The 14337-nt window shown below is 34.7% G+C and overlaps 1 protein-coding gene across 3 annotated transcripts in view; it reads right to left on the bottom strand.

Moving 5' to 3' along the window:
* The window catches only part of LOC150099711 (uncharacterized), a 346327-nt gene that overhangs the window by 276812 nt on the left and 55178 nt on the right, over positions 1-14337 (bottom strand). Inside the window, exon 2 of one of the 3 annotated variants that reach the window (XM_090403848.1) lies at positions 6913-7010. The exons of the other annotated variants lie outside the window; for them this stretch is intronic. The gene's annotated coding sequence lies outside the window, so the exon portion shown is untranslated. The remainder of the gene's footprint in view (positions 1-6912; positions 7011-14337) is intronic. 3 annotated transcript variants of the gene reach the window in all.

Raw genomic sequence — 14337 nt, 5'->3', positions numbered from 1 at the left:
ATGCGCCAAATGTATTTATGTCTGTTAACTACATGTGTTCTGATTTTTTTTTATTATTTTTTTCAATCCTACAAAACAGCAGAGCTTACAAGAGGGGAAACCTGCAAGGAAGTTAGCAGCAGTTTTTTTCCTCTCTGACATTTTTTTTTTAGTTCTTTCCAACAAGAGGATAAATGTCGCGTCATCCTTGTGAAAGCTAGGAAAGCACCACAGATAGCAAGAGACAACCTAAGAGCGTTCACTCCAAATCGGGGGGGGGGGGGAACAACTAGGATACAGAGGGTAGGTACAGAAACACAGCTAATGAGTAACTTGAAAACTGGAAAGTCACCTGAATTCCATTTCGTCCTATGCTGATGACAGAAACCGGGCTGTGACACTTCAGGTATCTTTCTTCTGATATCAGGAGATGCACTTAAGGTGTGTCAAGAGAACACGAACAACTGGTTGGATGTATCAGTAGACCTACTGTAGGATGGAAGTAGGATGAATCAGTAGACCTACTGTGCCAAGAGAACACGAACCAGTTGTTCGTGCTCTCTTGACACACCTTAAGTGCATCTTCTGATATCAGAAGAAATACATCTGAACTGTCACAGCTTACTGGAACTCTACTAGCGACCAAGTACATTTCTTCATGCTCACAGTTTACCCATCTTGTTGCCGATTGGAAGAGCGGACAGCGTCTTTGCTATCTGACTGATAGGCTGTGGGTTCGAATCCCACTATGGCACGGATTAATGCGAATGCCTTTGGACAGTACATGATTCTCATTGTCAAGAATGAGACAACAACGCTATATGGAGGACAAGCAGTTTGAAAAGCACCATATTCGTTTCTACAGCAGGGTGCTCGATTATTTAATTCTTACCCTGCCCAATGTGATAATGTGCAATAGGTTTACAATCTTTCATGGATGGAATTATCATTAAAAAAAAAAACTTGGTAACAATTAATTCTAATAGGATAAATGCACCATTTTAGAAGACGCATCATTCGGTAATGGTTGAGCATAAAGATTATTTTACCATACTTCAATGTTTAGTCAGCAGATCTCAACTTAATGGAGCCTCCGTAGCTTACTCGCTAACCATGCAGCTAAAAAGAGCTATGTTGGAATACCATCTAAACTCCAAGATCCTTTCATAGGGCTTTTCAATTGAAGGTAAATTATCCAGTCTCATACGAAGGTGGAAGAGTTTGCCTACCGGAATTTTTTTTTTTTTTCATCTCGCAAAACAGCTGAACTGGCTGGAGAACATATTAAGACAAAATACACTGGCCTCATAGCATAAGTTGCTTCTGTGACGATTCCGAAGCAATCCGACCCAATCTAACTCAGCCCAACTGTGAATCAGGGAGACGAGATGGAACGAGCTGTTGATAGCCAGGATTCGCCATACTCCAATCTCTGAGGCTACTGGGAGATGCGATCAGTCAGCCAGGACTAACATCGTATGGAAAGCTTTTGAAACCCCATGGATCAAACCATGTGTAGACGGGTCAAATCTATTTTGTAGACTGAAGTGTTTAGCCCTATATTCTCTATTATGCAGATTATTCTTTATTTTTAACGTAAATATAAATTGTTTATATATGAATACCAGGGTTTAAGACTATGTATTTCCCGATGCGCATGACTTAGAAGCTTGGAAAGTTTCTCGATCATCTATATGGGTATATGGAATAATATATGCATGTTCTTATGATTGAAATAGTCAGTTTGCATAGTAACGTAGTTCGAGTAGTTGACACCAGTGTGGTGAGAACCACAGATAACTGTGGTGCAATTAACCACAAGTAATTGTGTGTGTTGGACTCCTGATAGGAAATGCACAATCTCCACTGTGCTCTCTATTCTAGTCGAATGGTATACGAGTTGATAAGGGAGTTTCATGCATCAAGTCGCACCCCTAATAAACCTACTGGTGTTAAGGGTTTCAATAAACCCTCCACGCCCACCAAAGCAAATGTCACACAGTAGTATATAGAAAACAAGAAACCTATTCACTTTAACGCGCATCAAAAGTGCACGTTAAAGTGAACAGGTGTGAAAAATTAATATTCTTTGTTTCAAAAGTACGAGAAAACCGTGGAAAAACATTGCAGATATTGTTGCAATCTAAAAACTGTAAAATGGAAGCTCTGTTGTGGAGGCTGCCGTTTGATTTTGCCGTACTTTCTGGCTAGAATACTCCCAGGATAAAAGACTTAAAAAAAAGGGGGGGGGGGCATAAAAAACAATATTTGGAGCGAGGCAAATTCACGTAGTATCCTGGAAAGTCGCCTTCATGAAAAGAAAGTGACATGTTGTGGCTTTCCAGTTAGCATCATACTAGAACTGCGTTTCTTCAAATAACAAATAATCCGCGTTAATGATCCAACAGAGCAGCACTATACTTAAATTGCTATGCCATATTATCGTCCGCCTAAATCGAGCTGGGACTACTATGAGCAACCTTTGGGTCAAGTCTGTCTGTAGGTAAGTTATTTAGATTTCTACGTCATTTGCTATATGGCAAAGGAGAATCTTGGAGAACCCCTTTTTCATACAAGATGGAGTACTTCACTTAACCGGAGCCTGAAGGTGATTCTCAAAGAATCGTTTTCCAGTAGAGTTATTTGTGGCCAGTTTCTTTGTAACTAATAGAGAAACTGGCGAGATTATTTCTGGTGGGGTACCTTAAGTCCAGTTTATTGTGAGGATCAGAAAATAATACCTACCTTAAACTTAGGCAGCAACAGACAGTGAGAATGCTGCCAATGACCTTATCTAATGTTAATTCAGTGATTATTCGCATGTTGTGGACGTTGCTAGTACACATAGGAAAGCATGTTATGATGAGTCTCCCTCATTCCCTGGAGGTCTATAATAATAAGAACATGATGATTTTTTTCTGATATACTGTTATTTATTCCAAGCCATAAACTGTTACAAAGTGAGTTAGCATTTTTTCCCTCTCCCATCTACTGGCAAACAATTGAAAACGCTAGTTCTGTAAACTAGCTAAGACAATGTCGGACGTATTCCCAGAATGACGTTATTTCAAGTCGAGTCTCAGGAGTATCTAGATCTGAAGTTATATCACTCTAAATCCCAGAAGTATGAGCCAACTTTCATCTTTAGTTCAACTCTTCAAATGATTTTTTTAATAAACATAATTAGGGATTATTATTAGTTCACTAAACTTAAAGCCATTCTAAAACCATTCCAAAACTACATTAAAAATCGTTAAAAAGCGGATTCATTTATTTATTTGCATTAGAAAACAAATTAAAGTTATTCTCTGGTTAGTCTATTACAGGATAAACAAATAATAGTTTTGGCCCTTTTTTTTAAAAAAAAATACACCATATTAGGTTTTTGGCCCTAGTTTGATTTTAAAAACATCTCAATATTCTAACGATGTTTTCTTTAAAAACAAACAAATAAATGAATACATAAATTCCCTTTAGCGAAAATGTTAAAGGCATTGCTAAATTGCTCCTTGCTGTATATAATCGCTGTATATAGATATACATACTTACGATAATTCCTGCGTTTTACCGGAAAGTAAATAAGGTCGTTAAATACCAATATCTTAAAATATTTGCATCTTACCGAAAAAAAAAAAAGAAAAAAAAACTGCAGTTTATTCATATTTAGCACGAACGAGGAAAGTCCACCAGATACTGGCGCCGCCGCAAATAACAAAAAATAGAGCGCTGCATTCAAGGACGAAAAGAAAAAGAACAGATGTTCTCTCGTTTTCTTATCGAATAAATTCTACCGTCAGTTTTAACAAAAAGCATCCAAATAGATCCAGCTACCTAGATATACACAAAGAAAAACGTAGTAATACAAAATATTATGGTGCCAGAAATTCGTAGTGCGTGATCATATCAAAGATTAATACAACAATGCAAAGACCTCCCCCCACCCCCGGTATACACACACAAACACACCAAGAGAGTACATACTACAGAACTACTCAAATTCAAAAAGTAATAAATTTGGCGGATGATTTCGATAGTTTGACGAAGTCTAGACTTTTGGGTACTAAATCAAATAACTGAATGCTAATATTCATAAGATACACTTATTTAGATAACGCAGCGATTTTGGTTATGTGCAGAAGTTCACTACTCTCTGTAGCGAGGATAACGAAGCATTTTATGAAAGTATGCACAATTGCATAACAAACTATTAAAAATTACATGCTAAAACTATTTTATAAATAATAGTAACGAATACAAGTGCAAAATATGATAAAATCAAGCAAAGTGAAAAATAAGCTACTATACAGAATTAAATGGGAACCATAATCCCAAGGATTAATTTCGGCAGAAATCTTTACAGTAATAACCCCAACCACCGTATTTTTGTGACACGCAGGCAAATTTTGGTTGCGTTTTTATTATTATATTTTTTAAAATAGGTTCAACGATGTGATATCATGAGAGAATTTGTTTAGAACAAAAAGAACAACAAAAATTCAATAAAGAAATATTGACTAACACATAAAGAAAATAATAAATATATCCTAAAATTCTTTGGATTTATTTATTTTTAATTATTCTGGAATCTCAGTCCATTCAAGTAGACCTAAAGAAGAGACTGAAATAGCTTAATGTAAAGCACTGTTATAGTCACTTCTTAAAAATATTTGTTTTTAATAAAATATGTTCCAGATTAACCTAGAAAGTACCCATAAAAGCGACGCAGTCAATTAAACGACAATGCAATGAAATCTGGACATCAACTGCATGTCATATCATAATATGCATTTATTTATACATAAAAGCTAATAAAATGCATCCTATTAATAGTTTATAAGCATTTATTTTATCAAATAATTACTTATACTTTTCAGGTAGTAGTTAATGGTATGTATATAAACCTAACGATTTATCTAAATCATGTAGTAATAATAATAATAATAATAAATCCGCTACGAGTCCTTGGAGGATATAATAATAATAATAATAATAATAATAATAATAATAATAATAATAATAATAATAATAAATGCAGAAAATCTATTAATTATGAAACTTTTGAAGGAGTGAACACAATATACATTTTTAAAATAAATTTTGTTTTATTTCTAATTTGTGAATTTTAATTGACTGTAATCATTGTACTGATGGTATCCGTTTAGAAAAAAAATATATAAATTCATGTAGTAATATTTATTTATTCTAAACACACACACACACACACGAGAAAGAGAGAAAAAAGCTATCGTTTCACTTTACAGTAAGATAAAACATTCTCTCTCTCTCTCTCTCTCTCTCTCTCTCTCTCTCTGAGAACAGGTATTGTTACCATTGCCAAAATTCCAAGTGTTCCCCACATCGTTTTATCAGTGTAATAGTCTAAGCAATCATAACTGTAAATATGAAATTTACTGAAGCAAAAAAAAAAAAATTACCAATTGCAAAATATATTATCATATATTATTAGTAAACAAACCAAAGCAATCCAACAGAAAAACCTAAACAAAATTAAGCATAATTATATTATGTGCATTTGATATTCATTCATTCTAACAATAATTTGGCTTTAAAAATTTAAAGGGAAAACCTTTTGAACTTGGGGCCCCTCACAGCAAGCTAGAAACTACACTGGTATCTAAAAATCAATTTAAAAACACAAAGAAAGCTGAAGTGCAATGTTCTACTCCTTTACATACCACTGCGCACTCTCCTGCACGCAGTGAATTGCTCGCGAAAAACTAAACAAAAGGACGCTAACCAAAGACAAATGTAGAGTGGTTTCTTGAAATGTAAATATCGATCGCAATGCGTATTACTGTACAGTATTCAAGACTGATCTAACGACGTCTGCAGCAAGATCTACTGGGTGTTTGCTATCGGCGTTATTTCGCCATCACAAAATCACTTTTGTTACACACAGCGGTAAGTATTGTGCAGGATAAGAAAATTGCTGCTATTTACAGAGCACAATATCTACGTAAACGACGAATTTCTGAAATCATTTCATAAAAAGAATTCTGAATTTAAAAGTCTGAGTAAAGCTAACGTTACAAGATGAGTGCATTTCTTTAAAATACTGCAATTCGTAAAATAGTTAATATTTATCGTCTGCTGCTCCCACGTCTGCTTATTCTGTTTTGAAAAGAAAACAGGAATCATCAGCATTATTTCGAAAAAGAATTGAAGTAACATACAGTACAGATATTATAAACTAATTAAATCTGTCATAAGCAATATTCGAAATATTTTGGGCCTATGAAAACTTCTTTATTTTTGAGTTCCAAAGTTAAAATCTTATATTTATTTACGTTGAACTTAACATCTCTACTCTTCTTTCTAAATAATCCATATATGCCACGCGCTCTAAAGAAGTTTTCGTAGGCTCAAAATATTTAATATTGCTTATGACGAATATTGGGATAATGGGGTATTTGGAGTCGAAGTTCAGGAAACATATAGTAGATGAGGACAGCATTGAGATGTAAGTGAAGACACAGATTTAATAGCCTGGATTTTGTGGAGATGAGTAAGCTTAGAAAAAAATTCAGACGAATGACAAAGCTTGAGGGAACTGTAATTTGCAGAGCAGGACAAATAAGAAAAGATGGGATGATATATTTGCGACTTCAATTCCTGACGGATTTTCAAATAGATAGCCAGGATATTTTTCGAAGGGACATTTATCGAAATTTCGGTTTCATAAGTAATAATATAGTCTTTTGTTTACTTAATTCTTGCTAGTAAACACGAATTTTCTATTTTTTTTTTTTTTTAAACCAGTGCTTTATTTTTCATGAAATTTCAAAATTGAACGTTAATAAAAATTAATATATGCTTTTAGTGAAATTATTACTGATAAGCAGCGATTGCTGTTTATTGGTGCTAAACTGATTGCAAGATTCAACTGAAAAGAAAAACAAAGATAAAACTTACCTATTGCGACTCAGAATAGCCAAATGAACTTTGAAACGCTGACTTCAGTAGTAGCAACAAAAGTGTCATATCGTTTGCCTCATGTCGTTTGGTGCTTGCTGCAGAACGTTGAAGAGATGTATAGGTACAGTTTATTCGAATACAAATATAGAAAAATCAGTGAGAGTTTAACAGAGAATTTAAAATATTTATGCTTATTCTTTAAGTTAAATTTTCATCGAATAACAACCAGTTCTGGTTTTAGTTATAATAAGGCGGTTAGTATCTCATTCAGCACTCCGACATACAGTATATCAGGAGAAGGAAAATTACAGAATATCAAATACGAAACTAGAACTAACAACAAACTTGGCTGTATATTACCTTAATACAAGTTTAACGGTACACAATATCTCGTTTCTGTTTTGTTTCACGGAGAGTTTGAAATATAAAGAAAAAGCTTTTGAATTGATTCGGTTAGGAATGTTTTAAAAACACAGAAAACGGTAATCGATAACCTAAATAATAATTATTATTTAAATTAATAGTTTATTGTTTTGAGCTATCATAACTTGCACATCCTCGAGGATACGCTCCAATAAATAATTACGATGATTTTTGAATAATATACACGGAATGGTGAACAGATGTTTAAATTCAGAAAACGTATACCAGAAGTAGTGAAAATAGCACACAGAAGTGCTACTATAGCGTGAAAACCGTTAACAAGTAAATAAGAGGCAGTGATTCCACTGTATAAAATTATGATTTGACCACATCTGTGGTTCAGGTGACGCACATATTAGGTCAAATTTCTTGGAGATGAGCAAATTCTGAGGAGGTAATAAAGGTAAATATCGAGACTGCGGAATGTTAGCTATAAGTACAAGTTAAGGAAATACAATTTGCAAAGAGTGACAAATAGGAGGGGAGAGGCGATGTGATTGAGGCATAAATTGTTAAGAGGTAAATAGATACTACAGGATGTTCGAAAAAAAGGAAGGTGGAAAACAAGACCATTCTGGAAATTGTATAAAGCTATGTGATACTTGAAGCTTCTTTTTTTTTTTTTTTTTTGCATGCGAATAAATGCATTGTGAGGCAAAGCGGTGAATGCGCACAAAGTAAATGAATTTAAAGCAGGCTATAACAGATAAGCATGCCTCTTAGCCAATTACTCCCTCTCATTAGTTTTTCACTCCAGGAGATATTTTAATAATAATAACAAAGTAAATAAATCTAATGACGTAAACTTGTTACGTAAAATTGCAATTAGCAGTCAACTGAATAGCAAAGTGAATAAATCTTTTTTTTTTTTTTTTTAAGTTAAATGAACATTACTACCAAATAAAAGGAAGGGGAAACAAATTACAAATGACTTGTCCAATTGAAGGCAATATGGGGGCATTTAAAAATAAATAAATACACTGAAAATATACGAAAACTTAACCCGATTTCTTTCAGGAAGTGGGCAGGAAAAAAAAAAAAATAGAGGCCCTTACACAAAAGAATCGTAAAGGTGATTGGAAAAGAATACGAACCTAGTACAATGTTCTTTCATTGGCAAATCCTGGGTTCGAATTCCGTTTAGGAAGGGGAACAGTCAAAAGTCACTGGAGATGGGCTAACCTGTCTCATACGGCGGTGGCTGGATATTCTCTCTATAATAGCGAAGTTACTTGGTTATGAGACTGGATCACTGGATCTACCGTTAATGAAAAATGGGATGGGACAGTGGTGGAAGATAAAAATACAGTATATAAAAAAGAAACTGTTCCAAGCCAGGCCGCAAAGTTAAACTAAACAAAGTGCTCAAAACATCCATTGGAGGACGGACAGCATGATGACATATAAGGAATAACTTAAACACGGAAGAAAACAAGAATTCACTAAGCTCAAGAAAATGTTTTTCTCAACTAAAAGTTAAGTCAGAAAAAAAACAACGTTGACAAAAAGAAAAAAGAATAAGGGAGAAAAAATAAATAAATGCAGTACTGGCACACGCACACACACACAAACACATATACACAGAAATATATCGCCGATCAATTCATGGCAGTTTTTTCAACTGTTCATATTTCGTTCTCCTTTAAAACTTGCGTAACATTTTCCCTTGGGATCTTTCCCTGATAATGTCCCTGAGCAGCCCAGTCCATGTCATCATCATCAGACAACTTTCAGTTCCTGTCAAGCATATCATTGACTTTTACGTATCTTGCGTACGATGGTAGAGATGTGCACCACTTCACAGCATTTCTTGTCTGTGCAGAAACCTTGTTTTGGTTTCGAATTCTGCCCAAGTTTAAAAACATGCTTCTGATATCATCGTCATTTGTAATTTCGTCATATTTACATAAAATTTAATCTGAAATAATTCAGCAGATCGCTTCGCTTTTTCAAATTTAATTTCAAATCAAATTTTACCCTAGGATTCTTATAATTCTATTTATTCGTTTAAATGTTGTAGTCCGTTTATTTTTCGCTTCTTTATCATTTCATTATTTAATTACGATCGTGAATTTATACGGTATTTGAATTATGCAGTTCATCTATAATACTCCGTCAGCCAAAAGTAAACAGGAATAAATTTGTCCTGTTTTTTCTCATCTGTGAAATCGTGCTCTAGAGAGCAAACAGAACTTTTTGAAGTCACTTCAGGCCTCCAATAAGCGAAGTGGTGATCTCACAAGGCAATAAAAATAATCCATCATCTAAAGACATTTAGAAACATTCGTGTATCAGCACCAAGATTCGAAGGCACGACCTACCGGTTGGAGAGGGAGATGCAATCCATTAGAAAAAAACATACAAACGTTTAACAGACAGCTCCAATCTCATTTCTTTATTTTTTTTTAACCCAGTTGAGTATTTTCCACTCGGCTAAATACGTTTGTCTATTTCCTTCTTAAAGACGTAAATAGCACCTGCTGCTGCCATGGAAACATTACGTCATATCCGTCATAAAAAAAAATAAACAAGGCTATTTGATTATATAAACAGATAGCAAACACATGAATGTATACTCAGGAAAAGTTTAAGAGTATCTCACAACCTGAGAATACCTCAACTTTTGTTTTATACTGAAGAATTAAAAATATTATTCATTTCATTACGTTTGCATCCCTAAATATACTAAACATTTCCCAAGGAACTACCACACTTGTTCTGACGAAAAGGAAGAATGTGGAAGAAGTTAACGCATGATGATGATAATGGAGGATTTTTATTTTCATTGTTCTTATTAAGTGTATAAATAATTAAGTATTGAATGAAATGCTAATATATAAGCGTTATATTGTTTAACCAATATATACGGTATGCGCACATTTGACTTATTTAACTGAGAAAATATTTCAAGTATAAGAAATTTTACATAAAAATATATAGGTAGAAACACTGTTCTAAATGTGTTTTTCAAAACAAAAATGTGACTGGAATAACCATCCGCAGCTATTTACCCTTATTTAGTTACAGCAGTTTTAGATACGCAATTGATATGCAGAGTCTGTTATGCTCTTCGCCTGTTTGTAAAACTAAAATTCTAAGGAAAAAAATTCTCTGTGTACGAAGTCTCAATATAAACATGACTAACGTGCACCGCCATTTACAGGGATCAAAACCCAATATGTTCTTCCTCACCTAACCTCAAATGGCATCTCTACAATTACAGTTCGCCTCAACTTTCCTAAATTACATCGTGCAACGATGCCTTCCTTAACGATAGAACAGGCGCTTTTGTCAGGTCTGACAGTTCATACCAAAGGTTACCAAACTTAGAACCTCCTCTATGTGATCGGCTCTGACTGAAGATGTCTTTGCTTTACTGCCCTATTTGCTGCCTTTACTGTTTCCTAATTAAGATGAGATGCTGACCTCTATGATTATTTATCTCGAAACGTTTATCGCATGTAGTCTAATAACCTAGACAGCGAGATGATCTTAGGAAACAGCGAGATGATCTTAGGAAACAGCAATATTCACAATTCAAACTGATTCTCATTCTCTAACTTCAGAGAGGGGTTCGGAAGGAAAACTGAATTATCGTCTCCCAATAACGATCAAACACAAATCGTTCACCTATCCGAATATCAGCTAATCTTCTTCGCTCTTCAAACACCCTGAACCTTTTTCTTAACCAGCTCTCCTTCACACACGCCGTAGATGTTATCAACTCTCCTCTTAGCAACTCTTTCCATAGCCTTGTCCATATTTCATTGTCTACGAAATGACCTTCGTCCAACCAATCTCGGCTTCATGTCACATGGCAGCACAACAATCTCAACTGAGATGACCTTCGGGATTTCTGAGCCTCTTATCATATCTCATTATTGTTTCCACCCTCCTGCTCTAATCAAATAACTGAATTCAAAACTCCTAATCCCTGTCTAAGCCTCAGTTCTCCAACAAATGAGCCCAAAATCAGCTCAAAGTAAAAATTCACCACACATTCACTAATCAAGTAAAAAAACTGCAGTTTCTCACTTAGCTTACGCTTCAGTCTGTGTACCGAACCTCCGTAGCAAAGATATCGTCGATACTGATTGGCTGGAAAGACCTGGATTCGAATCCCGTCTAGGATGCAAAGAATCTTTATCAGAACTTTTCAACTGAAGGAAAGTTAGCCGGTATTATACGGAAGTTAAAGGGTTTTCCATTCCCGAAAACAGGCAAACTTACCAGAAAAGCACATATAGTTGCTTCTGTCGTAATTCTGAAACAAACAAAGAAAGTAAGAACTGTAAAATAAAATCAACAAACTCAAACTAGACTTCGTCAAGGACCAAATGCAAAGCAGCTTTCCTCCTGCTCAAATGGCAGCAGAGCTTCCTGGTTCTTTCTCAAGGCTGTTGGGTGCAACGTCTGCTTTTCCGGGTTTCTACCTCTCTCATATCCTGATGATGATGTAATGGTAAGATCACCTAAAAGATAACCCAGAACTTATGGCATCAGTCTTCTCCAAATGTCGTTTAGCTGATAAAAGCAAATCACTTCCCTATACCAACTGCCTGCAACAGTCTTCTCTGATCTTTTTCCAAAAGGGGATTTTAAAAAAATACTCAGTAGTCTTAATAACAAGTCCAACTATCCATCCAGTCGTACTGAAAGTTCTATTCCAAAATTAACACCCATTCTGCATCACTTTTACAAGTTGTCATTATGCTCATGCAGCAGCATCTCCAAAATAGCACAAAGGCAAGCTTTTATCTAGCATACATAAAAGTAGTGAAATATCAACTAATAATCACCAATTAATCAACAAATAATCACCTCCAAGTAGTGAAATATCAACTATTTCACTACTTGGAGGCCTACCAATTAATCACTGATCACCAATAAGGATTTCACCACTCTCACTTCATGACAGACATACGGGGGAGGTCTGGAAAGTTCTTCTTAGTATCATTTTTGTTCTAAACACCTAGAACAAAAATGATATTAAAGCAACTGATATAACGACAAGAAAGAACATACGAGGATCTAAGAACATAAGTTAACACCATAACTCTTCTACTGGTATGTTCTTTCTTGTGGTTATATCAGTTGCTTTAATATCATTTTTGTTCTAGGTGTTCTCAGAACTTTCCAGATCCCACCCCTCGTACTAGTTAACTTTACCCACGTTTGGACACAAGCCACGGAAGATTTTGGAGAAACTCGACATCGCTCTTAATATTTCCAATCTGATCGATTCTGGCATCGCGACGTTTTTTTTTTTTTTTTTTAAGAATGCTCCCAAGGCTTTTCACCAACACTTTTACTCCTATACATCTACAACCTTCTCTTACTAACCGCAAATCCCATTCCGATGACACTACACTCCATTTCTCTCCTTCATTCGAGACACTTTGTACTGCTCAAATATAGTGCTCAATTTTCAGAATCCTCTATAATTACAGTGACCATTTTTTTAGAGAAAATAAAGGACAAATCAGAAATTGTTTCACTAAACCTAAAAAGCTTTATAACATTTATTACAAAATACAAGCATATACATATAATATGATTGTTTAAAATGCTTACTTAAAAAAATTTAATTTTGATACTTTTTCACAAGAATGAACTTTTTTTAATAAATCAGATTAATGTTTTAAAAATTCATAAAACTGTATACAATTCATGTCAAAGTTGCATTTGGTATAAATGCATGCTTTCAATGTTTCGATTTTTAATTGTTTTTTTTTTTTTCACACATATTGCTCACTAATGAAAATACTCGTTCAGTGGGACATTAGATCCAGGAAGACATAAGCAGAATTCAACGATTTTTAAAACCTTTTTAAAAGATACGTGTTTATCTGTGAAATATTTAAAAATTTAAACTCATCTACATTGGCAGGACTCGTCATTTTGTCGATATTCTTCGATCTTTTCACTGGTGATATAACTTTTAATACACGAAACTTCATCAAACTGTTCGCCGTCATTTATATTTCAGTTCCAGTGACAGGAAATGAACAAAACGCTTTCCTTGATCTTCGCCCACAGAGAGATTTCCTAGTAGGACCCATTCAAATACTTCCATTTCCACGAAAGAGCTGTCCAGTTATTTAAATAATCAATGCAAGTTTGGTAAAATTTATGAATTGCATCTTTAAATATGTTGGCATCAACATTCAATTTACTATTTCAATTCACAAAATAAAGGACAAAATGGCCATTTCAGAAAAAAAAAAATCTAAAGGCTAGCGCAGTGAAATAAAGGACTGTCCTCTTAAATAAAGGACGTATGGTCACCGTATCTATAATCCATGCTTAAAAAACTAATCCCTTCATTATTCTCAGCTGGGGAAGATAATCTATCAAATCAAAACACAATCCTGCCTTATATCTCTGAAGAAAGATTTTGTTCCATCCCCTCTCTCTGATAATCTTCCGATTTCTAGTCAAAATCAGTTTCTATTCTCAGGTTAACTTTAACATCTATTCAATCCTGGCACAAATATATCACATCCATAGCTTCCAAGTAATTGGCATCCTCTCTTTCAAAACACCACTTTTCGCCTACGTAACACCTAAAACTGCATAAATCCCCAACTTATTCGTACTTTAGAATACTATTCTAAACTTGTACGGGTTTTCGTAATGCACCAAAAATCTCCAGCTGATGTTAGATTGTATCCAGAAGAGGACAATCCACTTTATAGATGATCCAGCTTTCATTTAACTCTGTTCAGCAGCTTCCTCATAAATATTTTGCCCCTCTCTCTCCCTGCATTATGTCTTTATAGAGATTGTCACCGAAGTGGCTATCGGCACCGTTCCTCCATTTTCCTTCAATCGTGTACAAGTAAAAATATGAGCAGTAGCTGATCAACATCAGTACACATTTTAGCATCAAACCTATCAAATCAACTTCTCATCTCTTCCTTCATTTTGTCTGGCTCTGGTCTTTGAACAGCCTTCATTTTCTCCAAGGACTACAACTTTCAACTATTCAAGGAACAT

The sequence above is a fragment of the Typopeltis vanoorti genome, chromosome 14, assembly GCF_054136105.1.
Source record: "Typopeltis vanoorti isolate ZY-2024b chromosome 14, IOZ_Tvanoo_1.0, whole genome shotgun sequence".
In the NCBI taxonomy this organism is placed as follows: Eukaryota; Metazoa; Arthropoda; class Arachnida; order Uropygi; family Thelyphonidae; genus Typopeltis; species Typopeltis vanoorti.
The sequence above is the reverse complement of the archived record's forward strand: the minus strand, read 5'-3'. Positions and strand labels throughout refer to the sequence as shown.